Source organism: Ambystoma mexicanum, chromosome 5p (assembly GCF_040938575.1).
Source record: "Ambystoma mexicanum isolate Mex_15411 chromosome 5p, UKY_AmexF1_1, whole genome shotgun sequence".
Lineage (NCBI taxonomy): Eukaryota > Metazoa > Chordata > Amphibia > Caudata > Ambystomatidae > Ambystoma > Ambystoma mexicanum.
Window position 1 is genome coordinate 715,821,701 of NC_090930.1, and position 24,090 is coordinate 715,845,790.

The window sequence follows — 24,090 nt, forward strand, 5'->3', positions numbered from 1 at the left end:
CCCCTTTGAACTCTGCATGGTAACCCTGCTGTGTCTCGCAGGCAATCATGGCCTGCCGCCTTTTAATAAACGTGCTCTCCCACGAAGCAGTTCTCCTAAGGAGGGTTAGTTGTGAGTGTGCATCTTCAGCGGCAGCCTCTAGGGGGAGCTTCAGCACTGACCCACAAAAGCTCATAGCGAGGAAGGCTGTCCTTTCAGGAGAGCAAGACAGGAATATCAGCGCTTGGAAGTGAAAGCGCAAACGTTCCCAAAGTGATGCTGTCTTCAATCTCTAAGCTCCCCTTTTCGCAGACCATCACAAGTGTTTTTGTTTTCTTTCTTTCTTTCTTTCTTTATTTCTTTATTTATTTATTTATTAGCAGAAACGGCCCCCGAAGACCTGCAGGCACTGGTGCCCATTGTAGCAGAGGCCCTCAGCCTTTGGACTCGGACGCCACCATCTGAGCGACACGCAACGGGGTGCACCCACCGTCCCTGGTGGTCTAGTGGTTAGGATTCAGCGCTCTCACCGCCGCGGCCCGGGTTCGATTCCCGGTCAGGGAAGGAGCTCTTTTAACAACTGACATTTTTATTTACAGCAATGCAGTTAACTGGCGACCGGAAATCTTGCTCCCAGATGCAGATTTGCGTGCACAAAATGGAGGAAGTGCCCTCAGCGCGACGCAAAACGTGTTTATGGCAGAGTCCCATTCATTCTCCTGTCGCTGCGGAAAGACTGCCCTTGACGCAAAAAAGGCAGCTTCCTTTTTCACCGCTGGAGAGAACCTATCTGCTCGGCCCTCCCCCTCTCTTCCCAGTCCCCCAATGGACTGGCCTTTGAGGCACCTGCAGGCATTGTGCACTCGGACACCACTGCCCGGCCTTCCCGAGTTGTCCAGCGGTCTCCCTGGTGGTCTAGTGGTTAGGATTCGGCGCTCTCACCTCCGCGGCCCGGGTTCGATTCCCGGTCAGGGAAGAGAGGCTTTTACTGAATGACATTTTTACAGAAATTCAAACAACTGCGTCTCAAAAAATATTTCTTTCAAATGTAGCTTCACTCACAGGCAATAGCGGCGTGGCTCCCCTGGCGGTAACTCCAAGCATCTTTTCAGCATGGTCCCTTACCGGAAGCTGTCGCCGCTAGAAGTGGGCCTGTGCCCCAAAAAGGAAGCTTTCTTTCTTCCAAAGCTGTAGAGAAAATATTAGTCCTGTCGCCCTGCCAAAGCCGAGCTCGCCCACCATCCCTAGCCTCATCAGACCAAGACCTTGCCCGGGACCCTGGGGCAGAGGGCTGCAGAAATGGTTGCGTACCGGTTTGGAGGAGAAAAGCAGGGGAGGGAGGGGTCGTAGCTGCTTGATTTGCATACAGAGCTGTGGTCTGCTGGGAAAGTGCAGCCTTTGGAGCTTGGCAAAGGCTTCGCAAGGGGCCCGAGCATTGCCCTCGCCCCGTTTGTTGACAGGTTCTCCTTCTATGGGCTGAAGGGCCCTGTAGCCTGATTTGAGGTTGGACGCTCTATTATTCACAGGGGTGTACCGGGCCTAGACGGTGACTGGCTGACCCGTCAGGGCATCGCCCGTTTGGAAGCCCGTTTCGGAAGCGGAGGCGGGAATCCCTGCCCAATTTTCTTTTGGGGTGGTAGGGCTGTTGGCGGGGTTGCACAAGCTCTGCCAACTTTGGCGGCTTAAGCTTGGGATGCGAGGGACATGGTACAAAAATGCAAAGGTTTTCCAGGAAAAGAGTCTACGGGCAACGATTCCTTGTTGCTCTTTTCAGGTGAACTCAAGCCTCAGGGCTTTGAGGTAGGGGCACTGCCTACAGACAGCAGGAAAGGGCTTGTGCGAAGCTGCTGCCGCATTTAGGTAAGAAGAGTAAAAACCTGTACCAGGAGTGGGGCTCGAACCCACGCGGACACTTGTCCATTGGATCTTAAGTCCAACGCCTTAACCACTCGGCCATCCTGGTGAGCTGCTGCAAAGGGCTTCGAATTGAATCTTTGCTGTTTCAGCAGCAGGCGAACAAGTGGAAAACCAGCCCAGAGTGCCCCCTGCAGGAGGTTGGATGGAATTGGCTTGCGAGCGGCAAACGTCTCTCACTTAACAGCATTACAATAGCCTCCAGCTGACTGCAAGTACGGTTGCGGAAACCTCCCGGGTGCTGCAGTCGTTTCCCCGGTGGCCTAGTGGTGAGGATTTGGTGCTTTCACTGCCACGGGCCTGGCTTCGAGTCCCCGACCAGAGTGTGTGCTTTGAGTAAAGGTGGTCTAGGGCAGTCCAGAGGCAGGCTGAGCCTCGAAGGCTGGTGCAGGCCTTGGTGTGCGAGCCCGAAAAAAGGGCAGCTCCTATGTCATCCCTTCTTGCCCTCCGGCACTTGCTGTACAAGCAAAGCCCCCTTTGAACTCTGCATGGTAACCCTGCTGTGTCTCGCAGGCAATCATGGCCTGCCGCCTTTTAATAAACGTGCTCTCCCACGAAGCAGTTCTCCTAAGGAGGGTTAGTTGTGAGTGTGCATCTTCAGCGGCAGCCTCTAGGGGGAGCTTCAGCACTGACCCACAAAAGCTCATAGCGAGGAAGGCTGTCCTTTCAGGAGAGCAAGACAGGAATATCAGCGCTTGGAAGTGAAAGCGCAAACGTTCCCAAAGTGATGCTGTCTTCAATCTCTAAGCTCCCCTTTTCGCAGACCATCACAAGTGTTTTTGTTTTCTTTCTTTCTTTCTTTCTTTCTTTCTTTATTTCTTTATTTATTAGCAGAAACGGCCCCCGAAGACCTGCAGGCACTGGTGCCCATTGTAGCAGAGGCCCTCAGCCTTTGGACTCGGACGCCACCATCTGAGCGACACGCAACGGGGTGCACCCACCGTCCCTGGTGGTCTAGTGGTTAGGATTCGGCGCTCTTACCGCCGCGGCCCGGGTTCGATTCCCGGTCAGGGAAGGAGCTCTTTTAACAACTGACATTTTTATTTACAGCAATGCAGTTAACTGGCGACCGGAAATCTTGCTCCCAGATGCAGATTTGCGTGCACAAAATGGAGGAAGTGCCCTCAGCGCGACGCAAAACGTGTTTATGGCAGAGTCCCATTCATTCTCCTGTCGCTGCGGAAAGACTGCCCTTGACGCAAAAAAGGCAGCTTCCTTTTTCACCGCTGGAGAGAACCTATCTGCTCGGCCCTCCCCCTCTCTTCCCAGTCCCCCAATGGACTGGCCTTTGAGGCACCTGCAGGCATTGTGCACTCGGACACCACTGCCCGGCCTTCCCGAGCTGTCCAGCGGTCTCCCTGGTGGTCTAGTGGCCGCGGCCCGGGTTCGATTCCCGGTCAGGGAAGAGAGGCTTTTACTGAATGACATTTTTACAGAAATTCAAACAACTGCATCTCAAAAAATATTTCTTTCAAATGTAGCTTCACTCACAGGCAATAGCGGCGTGGCTCCCCTGGCGGTAACTCCAAGCATCTTTTCAGCATGGTCCCTTACCGGAAGCTGTCGCCGCTAGAAGTGGGCCTGTGCCCCAAAAAGGAAGCTTTCTTTCTTCCAAAGCTGTAGAGAAAATATTAGTCCTGTCGCCCTGCCAAAGCCGAGCTCGCCCACCATCCCTAGCCTCATCAGACCAAGACCTTGCCCGGGACCCTGGGGCAGAGGGCTGCAGAAATGGTTGCGTACCGGTTTGGAGGAGAAAAGCAGGGGAGGGAGGGGTCGTAGCTGCTTGATTTGCATACAGAGCTGTGGTCTGCTGGGAAAGTGCAGCCTTTGGAGCTTGGCAAAGGCTTCGCAAGGGGCCCGAGCATTGCCCTCGCCCCGTTTGTTGACAGGTTCTCCTTCTATGGGCTGAAGGGCCCTGTAGCCTGATTTGAGGTTGGACGCTCTATTATTCACAGGGGTGTACCGGGCCTAGACGGTGACTGGCTGACCCGTCAGGGCATCGCCCGTTTGGAAGCCCGTTTCGGAAGCGGAGGCGGGAATCCCTGCCCAATTTTCTTTTGGGGTGGTAGGGCTGTTGGCGGGGTTGCACAAGCTCTGCCAACTTTGGCGGCTTAAGCTTGGGATGCGAGGGACATGGTACAAAAATGCAAAGGTTTTCCAGGAAAAGAGTCTACGGGCAACGATTCCTTGTTGCTCTTTTCAGGTGAACTCAAGCCTCAGGGCTTTGAGGTAGGGGCACTGCCTACAGACAGCAGGAAAGGGCTTGTGCGAAGCTGCTGCCGCATTTAGGTAAGAAGAGTAAAAACCTGTACCAGGAGTGGGGCTCGAACCCACGCGGACACTTGTCCATTGGATCTTAAGTCCAACGCCTTAACCACTCGGCCATCCTGGTGAGCTGCTGCAAAGGGCTTCGAATTGAATCTTTGCTGTTTCAGCAGCAGGCGAACAAGTGGAAAACCAGCCCAGAGTGCCCCCTGCAGGAGGTTGGATGGAATTGGCTTGCGAGCGGCAAACGTCTCTCACTTAACAGCATTACAATAGCCTCCAGCTGACTGCAAGTACGGTTGCGGAAACCTCCCGGGTGCTGCAGTCGTTTCCCCGGTGGCCTAGTGGTGAGGATTTGGTGCTTTCACTGCCACGGGCCTGGCTTCGAGTCCCCGACCAGAGTGTGTGCTTTGAGTAAAGGTGGTCTAGGGCAGTCCAGAGGCAGGCTGAGCCTCGAAGGCTGGTGCAGGCCTTGGTGTGCGAGCCCGAAAAAAGGGCAGCTCCTATGTCATCCCTTCTTGCCCTCCGGCACTTGCTGTACAAGCAAAGCCCCCTTTGAACTCTGCATGGTAACCCTGCTGTGTCTCGCAGGCAATCATGGCCTGCCGCCTTTTAATAAACGTGCTCTCCCACGAAGCAGTTCTCCTAAGGAGGGTTAGTTGTGAGTGTGCATCTTCAGCGGCAGCCTCTAGGGGGAGCTTCAGCACTGACCCACAAAAGCTCATAGCGAGGAAGGCTGTCCTTTCAGGAGAGCAAGACAGGAATATCAGCGCTTGGAAGTGAAAGCGCAAACGTTCCCAAAGTGATGCTGTCTTCAATCTCTAAGCTCCCCTTTTCGCAGACCATCACAAGTGTTTTTGTTTTCTTTCTTTCTTTCTTTCTTTATTTCTTTATTTATTTATTTATTAGCAGAAACGGCCCCCGAAGACCTGCAGGCACTGGTGCCCATTGTAGCAGAGGCCCTCAGCCTTTGGACTCGGACGCCACCATCTGAGCGACACGCAACGGGGTGCACCCACCGTCCCTGGTGGTCTAGTGGTTAGGATTCGGCGCTCTCACCGCCGCGGCCCGGGTTCGATTCCCGGTCAGGGAAGGAGCTCTTTTAACAACTGACATTTTTATTTACAGCAATGCAGTTAACTGGCGACCGGAAATCTTGCTCCCAGATGCAGATTTGCGTGCACAAAATGGAGGAAGTGCCCTCAGCGCGACGCAAAACGTGTTTATGGCAGAGTCCCATTCATTCTCCTGTCGCTGCGGAAAGACTGCCCTTGACGCAAAAAAGGCAGCTTCCTTTTTCACCGCTGGAGAGAACCTATCTGCTCGGCCCTCCCCCTCTCTTCCCAGTCCCCCAATGGACTGGCCTTTGAGGCACCTGCAGGCATTGTGCACTCGGACACCACTGCCCGGCCTTCCCGAGCTGTCCAGCGGTCTCCCTGGTGGTCTAGTGGTTAGGATTCGGCGCTCTCACCGCCGCGGCCCGGGTTCGATTCCCGGTCAGGGAAGAGAGGCTTTTACTGAATGACATTTTTACAGAAATTCAAACAACTGCGTCTCAAAAAATATTTCTTTCAAATGTAGCTTCACTCACAGGCAATAGCGGCGTGGCTCCCCTGGCGGTAACTCCAAGCATCTTTTCAGCATGGTCCCTTACCGGAAGCTGTCGCCGCTAGAAGTGGGCCTGTGCCCCAAAAAGGAAGCTTTCTTTCTTCCAAAGCTGTAGAGAAAATATTAGTCCTGTCGCCCTGCCAAAGCCGAGCTCGCCCACCATCCCTAGCCTCATCAGACCAAGACCTTGCCCGGGACCCTGGGGCAGAGGGCTGCAGAAATGGTTGCGTACCGGTTTGGAGGAGAAAAGCAGGGGAGGGAGGGGTCGTAGCTGCTTGATTTGCATACAGAGCTGTGGTCTGCTGGGAAAGTGCAGCCTTTGGAGCTTGGCAAAGGCTTCGCAAGGGGCCCGAGCATTGCCCTCGCCCCGTTTGTTGACAGGTTCTCCTTCTATGGGCTGAAGGGCCCTCTAGCCTGATTTGAGGTTGGACGCTCTATTATTCACAGGGGTGTACCGGGCCTAGACGGTGACTGGCTGACCCGTCAGGGCATCGCCCGTTTGGAAGCCCGTTTCGGAAGCCGTGAGGAAGCGGAGGCGGGAATCCCTGCCCAATTTTCTTTTGGGGTGGTAGGGCTGTTGGCGGGGTTGCACAAGCTCTGCCAACTTTGGCGGCTTAAGCTTGGGATGCGAGGGACATGGTACAAAAATGCAAAGGTTTTCCAGGAAAAGAGTCTACGGGCAACGATTCCTTGTTGCTCTTTTCAGGTGAACTCAAGCCTCAGGGCTTTGAGGTAGGGGCACTGCCTACAGACAGCAGGAAAGGGCTTGTGCGAAGCTGCTGCCGCATTTAGGTAAGAAGAGTAAAAACCTGTACCAGGAGTGGGGCTCGAACCCACGCGGACACTTGTCCATTGGATCTTAAGTCCAACGCCTTAACCACTCGGCCATCCTGGTGAGCTGCTGCAAAGGGCTTCGAATTGAATCTTTGCTGTTTCAGCAGCAGGCGAACAAGTGGAAAACCAGCCCAGAGTGCCCCCTGCAGGAGGTTGGATGGAATTGGCTTGCGAGCGGCAAACGTCTCTCGCTTAACAGCATTACAATAGCCTCCAGCTGACTGCAAGTACGGTTGCGGAAACCTCCCGGGTGCTGCAGTCGTTTCCCCGGTGGCCTAGTGGGGAGGATTTGGTGCTTTCACTGCCACGGGCCTGGCTTCGAGTCCCCGACCAGAGTGTGTGCTTTGAGTAAAGGTGGTCTAGGGCAGTCCAGAGGCAGGCTGAGCCTCGAAGGCTGGTGCAGGCCTTGGTGTGCGAGCCCGAAAAAAGGGCAGCTCCTATGTCATCCCTTCTTGCCCTCCGGCACTTGCTGTACAAGCAAAGCCCCCTTTGAACTCTGCATGGTAACCCTGCTGTGTCTCGCAGGCAATCATGGCCTGCCGCCTTTTAATAAACGTGCTCTCCCACGAAGCAGTTCTCCTAAGGAGGGTTAGTTGTGAGTGTGCATCTTCAGCGGCAGCCTCTAGGGGGAGCTTCAGCACTGACCCACAAAAGCTCATAGCGAGGAAGGCTGTCCTTTCAGGAGAGCAAGACAGGAATATCAGCGCTTGGAAGTGAAAGCGCAAACGTTCCCAAAGTGATGCTGTCTTCAATCTCTAAGCTCCCCTTTTCGCAGACCATCACAAGTGTTTTTGTTTTCTTTCTTTCTTTCTTTCTTTATTTCTTTATTTATTTATTTATTAGCAGAAACGGCCCCCGAAGACCTGCAGGCACTGGTGCCCATTGTAGCAGAGGCCCTCAGCCTTTGGACTCGGACGCCACCATCTGAGCGACACGCAACGGGGTGCACCCACCGTCCCTGGTGGTCTAGTGGTTAGGATTCGGCGCTCTCACCGCCGCGGCCCGGGTTTTTTAACAACTGACATTTTTATTTACAGCAATGCAGTTAACTGGCGACCGGAAATCTTGCTCCCAGATGCAGATTTGCGTGCACAAAATGGAGGAAGTGCCCTCAGCGCGACGCAAAACGTGTTTATGGCAGAGTCCCATTCATTCTCCTGTCGCTGCGGAAAGACTGCCCTTGACGCAAAAAAGGCAGCTTCCTTTTTCACCGCTGGAGAGAACCTATCTGCTCGGCCCTCCCCCTCTCTTCCCAGTCCCCCAATGGACTGGCCTTTGAGGCACCTGCAGGCATTGTGCACTCGGACACCACTGCCCGGCCTTCCCGAGCTGTCCAGCGGTCTCCCTGGTGGTCTAGTGGTTAGGATTCGGCGCTCTCACCGCCGCGGCCCGGGTTCGATTCCCGGTCAGGGAAGAGAGGCTTTTACTGAATGACATTTTTACAGAAATTCAAACAACTGCGTCTCAAAAAATATTTCTTTCAAATGTAGCTTCACTCACAGGCAATAGCGGCGTGGCTCCCCTGGCGGTAACTCCAAGCATCTTTTCAGCATGGTCCCTTACCGGAAGCTGTCGCCGCTAGAAGTGGGCCTGTGCCCCAAAAAGGAAGCTTTCTTTCTTCCAAAGCTGTAGAGAAAATATTAGTCCTGTCGCCCTGCCAAAGCCGAGCTCGCCCACCATCCCTAGCCTCATCAGACCAAGACCTTGCCCGGGACCCTGGGGCAGAGGGCTGCAGAAATGGTTGCGTACCGGTTTGGAGGAGAAAAGCAGGGGAGGGAGGGGTCGTAGCTGCTTGATTTGCATACAGAGCTGTGGTCTGCTGGGAAAGTGCAGCCTTTGGAGCTTGGCAAAGGCTTCGCAAGGGGCCCGAGCATTGCCCTCGCCCCGTTTGTTGACAGGTTCTCCTTCTATGGGCTGAAGGGCCCTGTAGCCTGATTTGAGGTTGAACGCTCTATTATTCACAGGGGTGTACCGGGCCTAGACGGTGACTGGCTGACCCGTCAGGGCATCGCCCGTTTGGAAGCCCGTTTCGGAAGCGGAGGCGGGAATCCCTGCCCAATTTTCTTTTGGGGTGGTAGGGCTGTTGGCGGGGTTGCACAAGCTCTGCCAACTTTGGCGGCTTAAGCTTGGGATGCGAGGGACATGGTACAAAAATGCAAAGGTTTTCCAGGAAAAGAGTCTACGGGCAACGATTCCTTGTTGCTCTTTTCAGGTGAACTCAAGCCTCAGGGCTTTGAGGTAGGGGCACTGCCTACAGACAGCAGGAAAGGGCTTGTGCGAAGCTGCTGCCGCATTTAGGTAAGAAGAGTAAAAACCTGTACCAGGAGTGGGGCTCGAACCCACGCGGACACTTGTCCATTGGATCTTAAGTCCAACGCCTTAACCACTCGGCCATCCTGGTGAGCTGCTGCAAAGGGCTTCGAATTGAATCTTTGCTGTTTCAGCAGCAGGCGAACAAGTGGAAAACCAGCCCAGAGTGCCCCCTGCAGGAGGTTGGATGGAATTGGCTTGCGAGCGGCAAACGTCTCTCACTTAACAGCATTACAATAGCCTCCAGCTGACTGCAAGTACGGTTGCGGAAACCTCCCGGGTGCTGCAGTCGTTTCCCCGGTGGCCTAGTGGTGAGGATTTGGTGCTTTCACTGCCACGGGCCTGGCTTCGAGTCCCCGACCAGAGTGTGTGCTTTGAGTAAAGGTGGTCTAGGGCAGTCCAGAGGCAGGCTGAGCCTCGAAGGCTGGTGCAGGCCTTGGTGTGCGAGCCCGAAAAAAGGGCAGCTCCTATGTCATCCCTTCTTGCCCTCCGGCACTTGCTGTACAAGCAAAGCCCCCTTTGAACTCTGCATGGTAACCCTGCTGTGTCTCGCAGGCAATCATGGCCTGCCGCCTTTTAATAAACGTGCTCTCCCACGAAGCAGTTCTCCTAAGGAGGGTTAGTTGTGAGTGTGCATCTTCAGCGGCAGCCTCTAGGGGGAGCTTCAGCACTGACCCACAAAAGCTCATAGCGAGGAAGGCTGTCCTTTCAGGAGAGCAAGACAGGAATATCAGCGCTTGGAAGTGAAAGCGCAAACGTTCCCAAAGTGATGCTGTCTTCAATCTCTAAGCTCCCCTTTTCGCAGACCATCACAAGTGTTTTTGTTTTCTTTCTTTCTTTCTTTCTTTATTTCTTTATTTATTTATTTATTAGCAGAAACGGCCCCCGAAGACCTGCAGGCACTGGTGCCCATTGTAGCAGAGGCCCTCAGCCTTTGGACTCGGACGCCACCATCTGAGCGACACGCAACGGGGTGCACCCACCGTCCCTGGTGGTCTAGTGGTTAGGATTCGGCGCTCTCACCGCCGCGGCCCGGGTTCGATTCCCGGTCAGGGAAGGAGCTCTTTTAACAACTGACATTTTTATTTACAGCAATGCAGTTAACTGGCGACCGGAAATCTTGCTCCCAGATGCAGATTTGCGTGCACAAAATGGAGGAAGTGCCCTCAGCGCGACGCAAAACGTGTTTATGGCAGAGTCCCATTCATTCTCCTGTCGCTGCGGAAAGACTGCCCTTGACGCAAAAAAGGCAGCTTCCTTTTTCACCGCTGGAGAGAACCTATCTGCTCGGCCCTCCCCCTCTCTTCCCAGTCCCCCAATGGACTGGCCTTTGAGGCACCTGCAGGCATTGTGCACTCGGACACCACTGCCAGGCCTTCCCGAGCTGTCCAGCGGTCTCCCTGGTGGTCTAGTGGTTAGGATTCGGCGCTCTCATCGCCGCGGCCCGGGTTCGATTCCCGGTCAGGGAAGAGAGGCTTTTACTGAATGACATTTTTACAGAAATTCAAACAACTGCGTCTCAAAAAATATTTCTTTCAAATGTAGCTTCACTCACAGGCAATAGCGGCGTGGCTCCCCTGGCGGTAACTCCAAGCATCTTTTCAGCATGGTCCCTTACCGGAAGCTGTCGCCGCTAGAAGTGGGCCTGTGCCCCAAAAAGGAAGCTTTCTTTCTTCCAAAGCTGTAGAGAAAATATTAGTCCTGTCGCCCTGCCAAAGCCGAGCTCGCCCACCATCCCTAGCCTCATCAGACCAAGACCTTGCCCGGGACCCTGGGGCAGAGGGCTGCAGAAATGGTTGCGTACCGGTTTGGAGGAGAAAAGCAGGGGAGGGAGGGGTCGTAGCTGCTTGATTTGCATACAGAGCTGTGGTCTGCTGGGAAAGTGCAGCCTTTGGAGCTTGGCAAAGGCTTCGCAAGGGGCCCGAGCATTGCCCTCGCCCCGTTTGTTGACAGGTTCTCCTTCTATGGGCTGAAGGGCCCTGTAGCCTGATTTGAGGTTGGACGCTCTATTATTCACAGGGGTGTACCGGGCCTAGACGGTGACTGGCTGACCCGTCAGGGCATCGCCCGTTTGGAAGCCCGTTTCGGAAGCCGTGAGGAAGCGGAGGCGGGAATCCCTGCCCAATTTTCTTTTGGGGTGGTAGGGCTGTTGGCGGGGTTGCACAAGCTCTGCCAACTTTGGCGGCTTAAGCTTGGGATGCGAGGGACATGGTACAAAAACGCAAAGGTTTTCCAGGAAAAGAGTCTACGGGCAACGATTCCTTGTTGCTCTTTTCAGGTGAACTCAAGCCTCAGGGCTTTGAGGTAGGGGCACTGCCTACAGACAGCAGGAAAGGGCTTGTGCGAAGCTGCTGCCGCATTTAGGTAAGAAGAGTAAAAACCTGTACCAGGAGTGGGGCTCGAACCCACGCGGACACTTGTCCATTGGATCTTAAGTCCAACGCCTTAACCACTCGGCCATCCTGGTGAGCTGCTGCAAAGGGCTTCGAATTGAATCTTTGCTGTTTCAGCAGCAGGCGAACAAGTGGAAAACCAGCCCAGAGTGCCCCCTGCAGGAGGTTGGATGGAATTGGCTTGCGAGCGGCAAACGTCTCTCGCTTAACAGCATTACAATAGCCTCCAGCTGACTGCAAGTACGGTTGCGGAAACCTCCCGGGTGCTGCAGTCGTTTCCCCGGTGGCCTAGTGGTGAGGATTTGGTGCTTTCACTGCCACGGGCCTGGCTTCGAGTCCCCGACCAGAGTGTGTGCTTTGAGTAAAGGTGGTCTAGGGCAGTCCAGAGGCAGGCTGAGCCTCGAAGGCTGGTGCAGGCCTTGGTGTGCGAGCCCGAAAAAAGGGCAGCTCCTATGTCATCCCTTCTTGCCCTCCGGCACTTGCTGTACAAGCAAAGCCCCCTTTGAACTCTGCATGGTAACCCTGCTGTGTCTCGCAGGCAATCATGGCCTGCCGCCTTTTAATAAACGTGCTCTCCCACGAAGCAGTTCTCCTAAGGAGGGTTAGTTGTGAGTGTGCATCTTCAGCGGCAGCCTCTAGGGGGAGCTTCAGCACTGACCCACAAAAGCTCATAGCGAGGAAGGCTGTCCTTTCAGGAGAGCAAGACAGGAATATCAGCGCTTGGAAGTGAAAGCGCAAACGTTCCCAAAGTGATGCTGTCTTCAATCTCTAAGCTCCCCTTTTCGCAGACCATCACAAGTGTTTTTGTTTTCTTTCTTTCTTTCTTTCTTTCTTTATTTATTTATTTATTAGCAGAAACGGCCCCCGAAGACCTGCAGGCACTGGTGCCCATTGTAGCAGAGGCCCTCAGCCTTTGGACTCGGACGCCACCATCTGAGCGACACGCAACGGGGTGCACCCACCGTCCCTGGTGGTCTAGTGGTTAGGATTCAGCGCTCTCACCGCCGCGGCCCGGGTTCGATTCCCGGTCAGGGAAGGAGCTCTTTTAACAACTGACATTTTTATTTACAGCAATGCAGTTAACTGGCGACCGGAAATCTTGCTCCCAGATGCAGATTTGCGTGCACAAAATGGAGGAAGTGCCCTCAGCGCGACGCAAAACGTGTTTATGGCAGAGTCCCATTCATTCTCCTGTCGCTGCGGAAAGACTGCCCTTGACGCAAAAAAGGCAGCTTCCTTTTTCACCGCTGGAGAGAACCTATCTGCTCGGCCCTCCCCCTCTCTTCCCAGTCCCCCAATGGACTGGCCTTTGAGGCACCTGCAGGCATTGTGCACTCGGACACCACTGCCCGGCCTTCCCGAGTTGTCCAGCGGTCTCCCTGGTGGTCTAGTGGTTAGGATTCGGCGCTCTCACCTCCGCGGCCCGGGTTCGATTCCCGGTCAGGGAAGAGAGGCTTTTACTGAATGACATTTTTACAGAAATTCAAACAACTGCGTCTCAAAAAATATTTCTTTCAAATGTAGCTTCACTCACAGGCAATAGCGGCGTGGCTCCCCTGGCGGTAACTCCAAGCATCTTTTCAGCATGGTCCCTTACCGGAAGCTGTCGCCGCTAGAAGTGGGCCTGTGCCCCAAAAAGGAAGCTTTCTTTCTTCCAAAGCTGTAGAGAAAATATTAGTCCTGTCGCCCTGCCAAAGCCGAGCTCGCCCACCATCCCTAGCCTCATCAGACCAAGACCTTGCCCGGGACCCTGGGGCAGAGGGCTGCAGAAATGGTTGCGTACCGGTTTGGAGGAGAAAAGCAGGGGAGGGAGGGGTCGTAGCTGCTTGATTTGCATACAGAGCTGTGGTCTGCTGGGAAAGTGCAGCCTTTGGAGCTTGGCAAAGGCTTCGCAAGGGGCCCGAGCATTGCCCTCGCCCCGTTTGTTGACAGGTTCTCCTTCTATGGGCTGAAGGGCCCTGTAGCCTGATTTGAGGTTGGACGCTCTATTATTCACAGGGGTGTACCGGGCCTAGACGGTGACTGGCTGACCCGTCAGGGCATCGCCCGTTTGGAAGCCCGTTTCGGAAGCGGAGGCGGGAATCCCTGCCCAATTTTCTTTTGGGGTGGTAGGGCTGTTGGCGGGGTTGCACAAGCTCTGCCAACTTTGGCGGCTTAAGCTTGGGATGCGAGGGACATGGTACAAAAATGCAAAGGTTTTCCAGGAAAAGAGTCTACGGGCAACGATTCCTTGTTGCTCTTTTCAGGTGAACTCAAGCCTCAGGGCTTTGAGGTAGGGGCACTGCCTACAGACAGCAGGAAAGGGCTTGTGCGAAGCTGCTGCCGCATTTAGGTAAGAAGAGTAAAAACCTGTACCAGGAGTGGGGCTCGAACCCACGCGGACACTTGTCCATTGGATCTTAAGTCCAACGCCTTAACCACTCGGCCATCCTGGTGAGCTGCTGCAAAGGGCTTCGAATTGAATCTTTGCTGTTTCAGCAGCAGGCGAACAAGTGGAAAACCAGCCCAGAGTGCCCCCTGCAGGAGGTTGGATGGAATTGGCTTGCGAGCGGCAAACGTCTCTCACTTAACAGCATTACAATAGCCTCCAGCTGACTGCAAGTACGGTTGCGGAAACCTCCCGGGTGCTGCAGTCGTTTCCCCGGTGGCCTAGTGGTGAGGATTTGGTGCTTTCACTGCCACGGGCCTGGCTTCGAGTCCCCGACCAGAGTGTGTGCTTTGAGTAAAGGTGGTCTAGGGCAGTCCAGAGGCAGGCTGAGCCTCGAAGGCTGGTGCAGGCCTTGGTGTGCGAGCCCGAAAAAAGGGCAGCTCCTATGTCATCCCTTCTTGCCCTCCGGCACTTGCTGTACAAGCAAAGCCCCCTTTGAACTCTGCATGGTAACCCTGCTGTGTCTCGCAGGCAATCATGGCCTGCCGCCTTTTAATAAACGTGCTCTCCCACGAAGCAGTTCTCCTAAGGAGGGTTAGTTGTGAGTGTGCATCTTCAGCGGCAGCCTCTAGGGGGAGCTTCAGCACTGACCCACAAAAGCTCATAGCGAGGAAGGCTGTCCTTTCAGGAGAGCAAGACAGGAATATCAGCGCTTGGAAGTGAAAGCGCAAACGTTCCCAAAGTGATGCTGTCTTCAATCTCTAAGCTCCCCTTTTCGCAGACCATCACAAGTGTTTTTGTTTTCTTTCTTTCTTTCTTTCTTTCTTTCTTTATTTCTTTATTTATTAGCAGAAACGGCCCCCGAAGACCTGCAGGCACTGGTGCCCATTGTAGCAGAGGCCCTCAGCCTTTGGACTCGGACGCCACCATCTGAGCGACACGCAACGGGGTGCACCCACCGTCCCTGGTGGTCTAGTGGTTAGGATTCGGCGCTCTTACCGCCGCGGCCCGGGTTCGATTCCCGGTCAGGGAAGGAGCTCTTTTAACAACTGACATTTTTATTTACAGCAATGCAGTTAACTGGCGACCGGAAATCTTGCTCCCAGATGCAGATTTGCGTGCACAAAATGGAGGAAGTGCCCTCAGCGCGACGCAAAACGTGTTTATGGCAGAGTCCCATTCATTCTCCTGTCGCTGCGGAAAGACTGCCCTTGACGCAAAAAAGGCAGCTTCCTTTTTCACCGCTGGAGAGAACCTATCTGCTCGGCCCTCCCCCTCTCTTCCCAGTCCCCCAATGGACTGGCCTTTGAGGCACCTGCAGGCATTGTGCACTCGGACACCACTGCCCGGCCTTCCCGAGCTGTCCAGCGGTCTCCCTGGTGGTCTAGTGGCCGCGGCCCGGGTTCGATTCCCGGTCAGGGAAGAGAGGCTTTTACTGAATGACATTTTTACAGAAATTCAAACAACTGCATCTCAAAAAATATTTCTTTCAAATGTAGCTTCACTCACAGGCAATAGCGGCGTGGCTCCCCTGGCGGTAACTCCAAGCATCTTTTCAGCATGGTCCCTTACCGGAAGCTGTCGCCGCTAGAAGTGGGCCTGTGCCCCAAAAAGGAAGCTTTCTTTCTTCCAAAGCTGTAGAGAAAATATTAGTCCTGTCGCCCTGCCAAAGCCGAGCTCGCCCACCATCCCTAGCCTCATCAGACCAAGACCTTGCCCGGGACCCTGGGGCAGAGGGCTGCAGAAATGGTTGCGTACCGGTTTGGAGGAGAAAAGCAGGGGAGGGAGGGGTCGTAGCTGCTTGATTTGCATACAGAGCTGTGGTCTGCTGGGAAAGTGCAGCCTTTGGAGCTTGGCAAAGGCTTCGCAAGGGGCCCGAGCATTGCCCTCGCCCCGTTTGTTGACAGGTTCTCCTTCTATGGGCTGAAGGGCCCTGTAGCCTGATTTGAGGTTGGACGCTCTATTATTCACAGGGGTGTACCGGGCCTAGACGGTGACTGGCTGACCCGTCAGGGCATCGCCCGTTTGGAAGCCCGTTTCGGAAGCCGTGAGGAAGCGGAGGCGGGAATCCCTGCCCAATTTTCTTTTGGGGTGGTAGGGCTGTTGGCGGGGTTGCACAAGCTCTGCCAACTTTGGCGGCTTAAGCTTGGGATGCGAGGGACATGGTACAAAAATGCAAAGGTTTTCCAGGAAAAGAGTCTACGGGCAACGATTCCTTGTTGCTCTTTTCAGGTGAACTCAAGCCTCAGGGCTTTGAGGTAGGGGCACTGCCTACAGACAGCAGGAAAGGGCTTGTGCGAAGCTGCTGCCGCATTTAGGTAAGAAGAGTAAAAACCTGTACCAGGAGTGGGGCTCGAACCCACGCGGACACTTGTCCATTGGATCTTAAGTCCAACGCCTTAACCACTCGGCCATCCTGGTGAGCTGCTGCAAAGGGCTTCGAATTGAATCTTTGCTGTTTCAGCAGCAGGCGAACAAGTGGAAAACCAGCCCAGAGTGCCCCCTGCAGGAGGTTGGATGGAATTGGCTTGCGAGCGGCAAACGTCTCTCACTTAACAGCATTACAATAGCCTCCAGCTGACTGCAAGTACGGTTGCGGAAACCTCCCGGGTGCTGCAGTCGTTTCCCCGGTGGCCTAGTGGTGAGGATTTGGTGCTTTCACTGCCACGGGCCTGGCTTCGAGTCCCCGACCAGAGTGTGTGCTTTGAGTAAAGGTGGTCTAGGGCAGTCCAGAGGCAGGCTGAGCCTCGAAGGCTGGTGCAGGCCTTGGTGTGCGAGCCCGAAAAAAGGGCAGCTCCTATGTCATCCCTTCTTGCCCTCCGGCACTTGCTGTACAAGCAAAGCCCCCTTTGAACTCTGCATGGTAACCCTGCTGTGTCTCGCAGGCAATCATGGCCTGCCGCCTTTTAATAAACGTGCTCTCCCACGAAGCAGTTCTCCTAAGGAGGGTTAGTTGTGAGTGTGCATCTTCAGCGGCAGCCTCTAGGGGGAGCTTCAGCACTGACCCACAAAAGCTCATAGCGAGGAAGGCTGTCCTTTCAGGAGAGCAAGACAGGAATATCAGCGCTTGGAAGTGAAAGCGCAAACGTTCCCAAAGTGATGCTGTCTTCAATCTCTAAGCTCCCCTTTTCGCAGACCATCACAAGTGTTTTTGTTTTCTTTCTTTCTTTCTTTCTTTATTTCTTTATTTATTTATTTATTAGCAGAAACGGCCCCCGAAGACCTGCAGGCACTGGTGCCCATTGTAGCAGAGGCCCTCAGCCTTTGGACTCGGACGCCACCATCTGAGCGACACGCAACGGGGTGCACCCACCGTCCCTGGTGGTCTAGTGGTTAGGATTCGGCGCTCTCACCGCCGCGGCCCGGGTTCGATTCCCGGTCAGGGAAGGAGCTCTTTTAACAACTGACATTTTTATTTACAGCAATGCAGTTAACTGGCGACCGGAAATCTTGCTCCCAGATGCAGATTTGCGTGCACAAAATGGAGGAAGTGCCCTCAGCGCGACGCAAAACGTGTTTATGGCAGAGTCCCATTCATTCTCCTGTCGCTGCGGAAAGACTGCCCTTGACGCAAAAAAGGCAGCTTCCTTTTTCACCGCTGGAGAGAACCTATCTGCTCGGCCCTCCCCCTCTCTTCCCAGTCCCCCAATGGACTGGCCTTTGAGGCACCTGCAGGCATTGTGCACTCGGACACCACTGCCCGGCCTTCCCGAGCTGTCCAGCGGTCTCCCTGGTGGTCTAGTGGTTAGGATTCGGCGCTCTCACCGCCGCGGCCCGGGTTCGATTCCCGGTCAGGGAAGAGAGGCTTTTACTGAATGACATTTTTACAGAAATTCAAACAACTGCGTCTCAAAAAATATTTCTTTCAAATGTAGCTTCACTCACAGGCAATAGCGGCGTGGCTCCCCTGGCGGTAACTCCAAGCATCTTTTCAGCATGGTCCCTTACCGGAAGCTGTCGCCGCTAGAAGTGGGCCTGTGCCCCAAAAAGGAAGCTTTCTTTCTTCCAAAGCTGTAGAGAAAATATTAGTCCTGTCGCCCTGCCAAAGCCGAGCTCGCCCACCATCCCTAGCCTCATCAGACCAAGACCTTGCCCGGGACCCTGGGGCAGAGGGCTGCAGAAATGGTTGCGTACCGGTTTGGAGGAGAAAAGCAGGGGAGGGAGGGGTCGTAGCTGCTTGATTTGCATACAGAGCTGTGGTCTGCTGGGAAAGTGCAGCCTTTGGAGCTTGGCAAAGGCTTCGCAAGGGGCCCGAGCATTGCCCTCGCCCCGTTTGTTGACAGGTTCTCCTTCTATGGGCTGAAGGGCCCTGTAGCCTGATTTGAGGTTGAACGCTCTATTATTCACAGGGGTGTACCGGGCCTAGACGGTGACTGGCTGACCCGTCAGGGCATCGCCCGTTTGGAAGCCCGTTTCGGAAGCGGAGGCGGGAATCCCTGCCCAATTTTCTTTTGGGGTGGTAGGGCTGTTGGCGGGGTTGCACAAGCTCTGCCAACTTTGGCGGCTTAAGCTTGGGATGCGAGGGACATGGTACAAAAATGCAAAGGTTTTCCAGGAAAAGAGTCTACGGGCAACGATTCCTTGTTGCTCTTTTCAGGTGAACTCAAGCCTCAGGGCTTTGAGGTAGGGGCACTGCCTACAGACAGCAGGAAAGGGCTTGTGCGAAGCTGCTGCCGCATTTAGGTAAGAAGAGTAAAAACCTGTACCAGGAGTGGGGCTCGAACCCACGCGGACACTTGTCCATTGGATCTTAAGTCCAACGCCTTAACCACTCGGCCATCCTGGTGAGCTGCTGCAAAGGGCTTCGAATTGAATCTTTGCTGTTTCAGCAGCAGGCGAACAAGTGGAAAACCAGCCCAGAGTGCCCCCTGCAGGAGGTTGGATGGAATTGGCTTGCGAGCGGCAAACGTCTCTCACTTAACAGCATTACAATAGCCTCCAGCTGACTGCAAGTACGGTTGCGGAAACCTCCCGGGTGCTGCAGTCGTTTCCCCGGTGGCCTAGTGGTGAGGATTTGGTGCTTTCACTGCCACGGGCCTGGCTTCGAGTCCCCGACCAGAGTGTGTGCTTTGAGTAAAGGTGGTCTAGGGCAGTCCAGAGGCAGGCTGAGCCTCGAAGGCTGGTGCAGGCCTTGGTGTGCGAGCCCGAAAAAAGGGCAGCTCCTATGTCATCCCTTCTTGCCCTCCGGCACTTGCTGTACAAGCAAAGCCCCCTTTGAACTCTGCATGGTAACCCTGCTGTGTCTCGCAGGCAATCATGGCCTGCCGCCTTTTAATAAACGTGCTCTCCCACGAAGCAGTTCTCCTAAGGAGGGTTAGTTGTGAGTGTGCATCTTCAGCGGCAGCCTCTAGGGGGAGCTTCAGCACTGACCCACAAAAGCTCATAGCGAGGAAGGCTGTCCTTTCAGGAGAGCAAGACAGGAATATCAGCGCTTGGAAGTGAAAGCGCAAACGTTCCCAAAGTGATGCTGTCTTCAATCTCTAAGCTCCCCTTTTCGCAGACCATCACAAGTGTTTTTGTTTTCTTTCTTTCTTTCTTTCTTTATTTCTTTATTTATTTATTTATTAGCAGAAACGGCCCCCGAAGACCTGCAGGCACTGGTGCCCATTGTAGCAGAGGCCCTCAGCCTTTGGACTCGGACGCCACCATCTGAGCGACACGCAACGGGGTGCACCCACCGTCCCTGGTGGTCTAGTGGTTAGGATTCGGCGCTCTCACCGCCGCGGCCCGGGTTCGATTCCCGGTCAGGGAAGGAGCTCTTTTAACAACTGACATTTTTATTTACAGCAATGCAGTTAACTGGCGACCGGAAATCTTGCTCCCAGATGCAGATTTGCGTGCACAAAATGGAGGAAGTGCCCTCAGCGCGACGCAAAACGTGTTTATGGCAGAGTCCCATTCATTCTCCTGTCGCTGCGGAAAGACTGCCCTTGACGCAAAAAAGGCAGCTTCCTTTTTCACCGCTGGAGAGAACCTATCTGCTCGGCCCTCCCCCTCTCTTCCCAGTCCCCCAATGGACTGGCCTTTGAGGCACCTGCAGGCATTGTGCACTCGGACACCACTGCCAGGCCTTCCCGAGCTGTCCAGCGGTCTCCCTGGTGGTCTAGTGGTTAGGATTCGGCGCTCTCATCGCCGCGGCCCGGGTTCGATTCCCGGTCAGGGAAGAGAGGCTTTTACTGAATGACATTTTTACAGAAATTCAAACAACTGCGTCTCAAAAAATATTTCTTTCAAATGTAGCTTCACTCACAGGCAATAGCGGCGTGGCTCCCCTGGCGGTAACTCCAAGCATCTTTTCAGCATGGTCCCTTACCGGAAGCTGTCGCCGCTAGAAGTGGGCCTGTGCCCCAAAAAGGAAGCTTTCTTTCTTCCAAAGCTGTAGAGAAAATATTAGTCCTGTCGCCCTGCCAAAGCCGAGCTCGCCCACCATCCCTAGCCTCATCAGACCAAGACCTTGCCCGGGACCCTGGGGCAGAGGGCTGCAGAAATGGTTGCGTACCGGTTTGGAGGAGAAAAGCAGGGGAGGGAGGGGTCGTAGCTGCTTGATTTGCATACAGAGCTGTGGTCTGCTGGGAAAGTGCAGCCTTTGGAGCTTGGCAAAGGCTTCGCAAGGGGCCCGAGCATTGCCCTCGCCCCGTTTGTTGACAGGTTCTCCTTCTATGGGCTGAAGGGCCCTGTAGCCTGATTTGAGGTTGGACGCTCTATTATTCACAGGGGTGTACCGGGCCTAGACGGTGACTGGCTGACCCGTCAGGGCATCGCCCGTTTGGAAGCCCGTTTCGGAAGCCGTGAGGAAGCGGAGGCGGGAATCCCTGCCCAATTTTCTTTTGGGGTGGTAGGGCTGTTGGCGGGGTTGCACAAGCTCTGCCAACTTTGGCGGCTTAAGCTTGGGATGCGAGGGACATGGTACAAAAACGCAAAGGTTTTCCAGGAAAAGAGTCTACGGGCAACGATTCCTTGTTGCTCTTTTCAGGTGAACTCAAGCCTCAGGGCTTTGAGGTAGGGGCACTGCCTACAGACAGCAGGAAAGGGCTTGTGCGAAGCTGCTGCCGCATTTAGGTAAGAAGAGTAAAAACCTGTACCAGGAGTGGGGCTCGAACCCACGCGGACACTTGTCCATTGGATCTTAAGTCCAACGCCTTAACCACTCGGCCATCCTGGTGAGCTGCTGCAAAGGGCTTCGAATTGAATCTTTGCTGTTTCAGCAGCAGGCGAACAAGTGGAAAACCAGCCCAGAGTGCCCCCTGCAGGAGGTTGGATGGAATTGGCTTGCGAGCGGCAAACGTCTCTCGCTTAACAGCATTACAATAGCCTCCAGCTGACTGCAAGTACGGTTGCGGAAACCTCCCGGGTGCTGCAGTCGTTTCCCCGGTGGCCTAGTGGTGAGGATTTGGTGCTTTCACTGCCACGGGCCTGGCTTCGAGTCCCCGACCAGAGTGTGTGCTTTGAGTAAAGGTGGTCTAGGGCAGTCCAGAGGCAGGCTGAGCCTCGAAGGCTGGTGCAGGCCTTGGTGTGCGAGCCCGAAAAAAGGGCAGCTCCTATGTCATCCCTTCTTGCCCTCCGGCACTTGCTGTACAAGCAAAGCCCCCTTTGAACTCTGCATGGTAACCCTGCTGTGTCTCGCAGGCAATCATGGCCTGCCGCCTTTTAATAAACGTGCTCTCCCACGAAGCAGTTCTCCTAAGGAGGGTTAGTTGTGAGTGTGCATCTTCAGCGGCAGCCTCTAGGGGGAGCTTCAGCACTGACCCACAAAAGCTCATAGCGAGGAAGGCTGTCCTTTCAGGAGAGCAAGACAGGAATATCAGCGCTTGGAAGTGAAAGCGCAAACGTTCCCAAAGTGATGCTGTCTTCAATCTCTAAGCTCCCCTTTTCGCAGACCATCACAAGTGTTTTTGTTTTCTTTCTTTCTTTCTTTCTTTCTTTATTTATTTATTTATTAGCAGAAACGGCCCCCGAAGACCTGCAGGCACTGGTGCCCATTGTAGCAGAGGCCCTCAGCCTTTGGACTCGGACGCCACCATCTGAGCGACACGCAACGGGGTGCACCCACCGTCCCTGGTGGTCTAGTGGTTAGGATTCAGCGCTCTCACCGCCGCGGCCCGGGTTCGATTCCCGGTCAGGGAAGGAGCTCTTTTAACAACTGACATTTTTATTTACAGCAATGCAGTTAACTGGCGACCGGAAATCTTGCTCCCAGATGCAGATTTGCGTGCACAAAATGGAGGAAGTGCCCTCAGCGCGACGCAAAACGTGTTTATGGCAGAGTCCCATTCATTCTCCTGTCGCTGCGGAAAGACTGCCCTTGACGCAAAAAAGGCAGCTTCCTTTTTCACCGCTGGAGAGAACCTATCTGCTCGGCCCTCCCCCTCTCTTCCCAGTCCCCCAATGGACTGGCCTTTGAGGCACCTGCAGGCATTGTGCACTCGGACACCACTGCCCGGCCTTCCCGAGTTGTCCAGCGGTCTCCCTGGTGGTCTAGTGGTTAGGATTCGGCGCTCTCACCTCCGCGGCCCGGGTTCGATTCCCGGTCAGGGAAGAGAGGCTTTTACTGAATGACATTTTTACAGAAATTCAAACAACTGCGTCTCAAAAAATATTTCTTTCAAATGTAGCTTCACTCACAGGCAATAGCGGCGTGGCTCCCCTGGCGGTAACTCCAAGCATCTTTTCAGCATGGTCCCTTACCGGAAGCTGTCGCCGCTAGAAGTGGGCCTGTGCCCCAAAAAGGAAGCTTTCTTTCTTCCAAAGCTGTAGAGAAAATATTAGTCCTGTCGCCCTGCCAAAGCCGAGCTCGCCCACCATCCCTAGCCTCATCAGACCAAGACCTTGCCCGGGACCCTGGGGCAGAGGGCTGCAGAAATGGTTGCGTACCGGTTTGGAGGAGAAAAGCAGGGGAGGGAGGGGTCGTAGCTGCTTGATTTGCATACAGAGCTGTGGTCTGCTGGGAAAGTGCAGCCTTTGGAGCTTGGCAAAGGCTTCGCAAGGGGCCCGAGCATTGCCCTCGCCCCGTTTGTTGACAGGTTCTCCTTCTATGGGCTGAAGGGCCCTGTAGCCTGATTTGAGGTTGGACGCTCTATTATTCACAGGGGTGTACCGGGCCTAGACGGTGACTGGCTGACCCGTCAGGGCATCGCCCGTTTGGAAGCCCGTTTCGGAAGCGGAGGCGGGAATCCCTGCCCAATTTTCTTTTGGGGTGGTAGGGCTGTTGGCGGGGTTGCACAAGCTCTGCCAACTTTGGCGGCTTAAGCTTGGGATGCGAGGGACATGGTACAAAAATGCAAAGGTTTTCCAGGAAAAGAGTCTACGGGCAACGATTCCTTGTTGCTCTTTTCAGGTGAACTCAAGCCTCAGGGCTTTGAGGTAGGGGCACTGCCTACAGACAGCAGGAAAGGGCTTGTGCGAAGCTGCTGCCGCATTTAGGTAAGAAGAGTAAAAACCTGTACCAGGAGTGGGGCTCGAACCCACGCGGACACTTGTCCATTGGATCTTAAGTCCAACGCCTTAACCACTCGGCCATCCTGGTGAGCTGCTGCAAAGGGCTTCGAATTGAATCTTTGCTGTTTCAGCAGCAGGCGAACAAGTGGAAAACCAGCCCAGAGTGCCCCCTGCAGGAGGTTGGATGGAATTGGCTTGCGAGCGGCAAACGTCTCTCACTTAACAGCATTACAATAGCCTCCAGCTGACTGCAAGTACGGTTGCGGAAACCTCCCGGGTGCTGCAGTCGTTTCCCCGGTGGCCTAGTGGTGAGGATTTGGTGCTTTCACTGCCACGGGCCTGGCTTCGAGTCCCCGACCAGAGTGTGTGCTTTGAGTAAAGGTGGTCTAGGGCAGTCCAGAGGCAGGCTGAGCCTCGAAGGCTGGTGCAGGCCTTGGTGTGCGAGCCCGAAAAAAGGGCAGCTCCTATGTCATCCCTTCTTGCCCTCCGGCACTTGCTGTACAAGCAAAGCCCCCTTTGAACTCTGCATGGTAACCCTGCTGTGTCTCGCAGGCAATCATGGCCTGCCGCCTTTTAATAAACGTGCTCTCCCACGAAGCAGTTCTCCTAAGGAGGGTTAGTTGTGAGTGTGCATCTTCAGCGGCAGCCTCTAGGGGGAGCTTCAGCACTGACCCACAAAAGCTCATAGCGAGGAAGGCTGTCCTTTCAGGAGAGCAAGACAGGAATATCAGCGCTTGGAAGTGAAAGCGCAAACGTTCCCAAAGTGATGCTGTCTTCAATCTCTAAGCTCCCCTTTTCGCAGACCATCACAAGTGTTTTTGTTTTCTTTCTTTCTTTCTTTCTTTCTTTCTTTATTTCTTTATTTATTAGCAGAAACGGCCCCCGAAGACCTGCAGGCACTGGTGCCCATTGTAGCAGAGGCCCTCAGCCTTTGGACTCGGACGCCACCATCTGAGCGACACGCAACGGGGTGCACCCACCGTC

At 54.5% G+C, this 24,090-nt stretch overlaps 25 non-coding genes across 25 annotated transcripts; 15 read left to right on the forward strand and 10 right to left on the reverse strand.

The window, feature by feature from the left end:
* The first annotated feature begins 471 nt into the window (after window positions 1–471).
* On the forward strand, window positions 472–543 carry TRNAE-CUC (transfer RNA glutamic acid (anticodon CUC)). The gene has a single exon. It is a non-coding gene; the product is annotated as a tRNA-Glu (tRNA).
* A 340-nt stretch (window positions 544–883) lies between these two features.
* Window positions 884–955, forward strand: TRNAE-CUC (transfer RNA glutamic acid (anticodon CUC)). The gene has a single exon. It is a non-coding gene; the product is annotated as a tRNA-Glu (tRNA).
* A 904-nt stretch (window positions 956–1,859) lies between these two features.
* TRNAL-UAA (transfer RNA leucine (anticodon UAA)) lies at window positions 1,860–1,942 on the reverse strand. Its single transcript has one exon. It is a non-coding gene; the product is annotated as a tRNA-Leu (tRNA).
* Window positions 1,943–4,202: 2,260 nt separating this feature from the next.
* Window positions 4,203–4,285, reverse strand: TRNAL-UAA (transfer RNA leucine (anticodon UAA)). The gene has a single exon. It is a non-coding gene; the product is annotated as a tRNA-Leu (tRNA).
* An 894-nt stretch (window positions 4,286–5,179) lies between these two features.
* Window positions 5,180–5,251, forward strand: TRNAE-CUC (transfer RNA glutamic acid (anticodon CUC)). Its single transcript has one exon. It is a non-coding gene; the product is annotated as a tRNA-Glu (tRNA).
* Window positions 5,252–5,591: 340 nt separating this feature from the next.
* Window positions 5,592–5,663, forward strand: TRNAE-CUC (transfer RNA glutamic acid (anticodon CUC)). Its single transcript has one exon. It is a non-coding gene; the product is annotated as a tRNA-Glu (tRNA).
* Window positions 5,664–6,578: 915 nt separating this feature from the next.
* Window positions 6,579–6,661, reverse strand: TRNAL-UAA (transfer RNA leucine (anticodon UAA)). Its single transcript has one exon. It is a non-coding gene; the product is annotated as a tRNA-Leu (tRNA).
* Window positions 6,662–7,942: 1,281 nt separating this feature from the next.
* On the forward strand, window positions 7,943–8,014 carry TRNAE-CUC (transfer RNA glutamic acid (anticodon CUC)). Its single transcript has one exon. It is a non-coding gene; the product is annotated as a tRNA-Glu (tRNA).
* Window positions 8,015–8,918: 904 nt separating this feature from the next.
* TRNAL-UAA (transfer RNA leucine (anticodon UAA)) lies at window positions 8,919–9,001 on the reverse strand. The gene has a single exon. It is a non-coding gene; the product is annotated as a tRNA-Leu (tRNA).
* Window positions 9,002–9,895: 894 nt separating this feature from the next.
* TRNAE-CUC (transfer RNA glutamic acid (anticodon CUC)) lies at window positions 9,896–9,967 on the forward strand. The gene has a single exon. It is a non-coding gene; the product is annotated as a tRNA-Glu (tRNA).
* A 340-nt stretch (window positions 9,968–10,307) lies between these two features.
* On the forward strand, window positions 10,308–10,379 carry TRNAE-CUC (transfer RNA glutamic acid (anticodon CUC)). Its single transcript has one exon. It is a non-coding gene; the product is annotated as a tRNA-Glu (tRNA).
* Window positions 10,380–11,294: 915 nt separating this feature from the next.
* On the reverse strand, window positions 11,295–11,377 carry TRNAL-UAA (transfer RNA leucine (anticodon UAA)). The gene has a single exon. It is a non-coding gene; the product is annotated as a tRNA-Leu (tRNA).
* An 890-nt stretch (window positions 11,378–12,267) lies between these two features.
* Window positions 12,268–12,339, forward strand: TRNAE-CUC (transfer RNA glutamic acid (anticodon CUC)). Its single transcript has one exon. It is a non-coding gene; the product is annotated as a tRNA-Glu (tRNA).
* Window positions 12,340–12,679: 340 nt separating this feature from the next.
* Window positions 12,680–12,751, forward strand: TRNAE-CUC (transfer RNA glutamic acid (anticodon CUC)). Its single transcript has one exon. It is a non-coding gene; the product is annotated as a tRNA-Glu (tRNA).
* Window positions 12,752–13,655: 904 nt separating this feature from the next.
* Window positions 13,656–13,738, reverse strand: TRNAL-UAA (transfer RNA leucine (anticodon UAA)). Its single transcript has one exon. It is a non-coding gene; the product is annotated as a tRNA-Leu (tRNA).
* Window positions 13,739–16,009: 2,271 nt separating this feature from the next.
* Window positions 16,010–16,092, reverse strand: TRNAL-UAA (transfer RNA leucine (anticodon UAA)). Its single transcript has one exon. It is a non-coding gene; the product is annotated as a tRNA-Leu (tRNA).
* An 894-nt stretch (window positions 16,093–16,986) lies between these two features.
* On the forward strand, window positions 16,987–17,058 carry TRNAE-CUC (transfer RNA glutamic acid (anticodon CUC)). Its single transcript has one exon. It is a non-coding gene; the product is annotated as a tRNA-Glu (tRNA).
* A 340-nt stretch (window positions 17,059–17,398) lies between these two features.
* TRNAE-CUC (transfer RNA glutamic acid (anticodon CUC)) lies at window positions 17,399–17,470 on the forward strand. The gene has a single exon. It is a non-coding gene; the product is annotated as a tRNA-Glu (tRNA).
* Window positions 17,471–18,374: 904 nt separating this feature from the next.
* Window positions 18,375–18,457, reverse strand: TRNAL-UAA (transfer RNA leucine (anticodon UAA)). The gene has a single exon. It is a non-coding gene; the product is annotated as a tRNA-Leu (tRNA).
* Window positions 18,458–19,351: 894 nt separating this feature from the next.
* TRNAE-CUC (transfer RNA glutamic acid (anticodon CUC)) lies at window positions 19,352–19,423 on the forward strand. Its single transcript has one exon. It is a non-coding gene; the product is annotated as a tRNA-Glu (tRNA).
* A 340-nt stretch (window positions 19,424–19,763) lies between these two features.
* Window positions 19,764–19,835, forward strand: TRNAE-CUC (transfer RNA glutamic acid (anticodon CUC)). Its single transcript has one exon. It is a non-coding gene; the product is annotated as a tRNA-Glu (tRNA).
* Window positions 19,836–20,750: 915 nt separating this feature from the next.
* Window positions 20,751–20,833, reverse strand: TRNAL-UAA (transfer RNA leucine (anticodon UAA)). Its single transcript has one exon. It is a non-coding gene; the product is annotated as a tRNA-Leu (tRNA).
* Window positions 20,834–21,723: 890 nt separating this feature from the next.
* TRNAE-CUC (transfer RNA glutamic acid (anticodon CUC)) lies at window positions 21,724–21,795 on the forward strand. Its single transcript has one exon. It is a non-coding gene; the product is annotated as a tRNA-Glu (tRNA).
* Window positions 21,796–22,135: 340 nt separating this feature from the next.
* Window positions 22,136–22,207, forward strand: TRNAE-CUC (transfer RNA glutamic acid (anticodon CUC)). The gene has a single exon. It is a non-coding gene; the product is annotated as a tRNA-Glu (tRNA).
* Window positions 22,208–23,111: 904 nt separating this feature from the next.
* Window positions 23,112–23,194, reverse strand: TRNAL-UAA (transfer RNA leucine (anticodon UAA)). Its single transcript has one exon. It is a non-coding gene; the product is annotated as a tRNA-Leu (tRNA).
* Window positions 23,195–24,090: the final 896 nt, after the last annotated feature.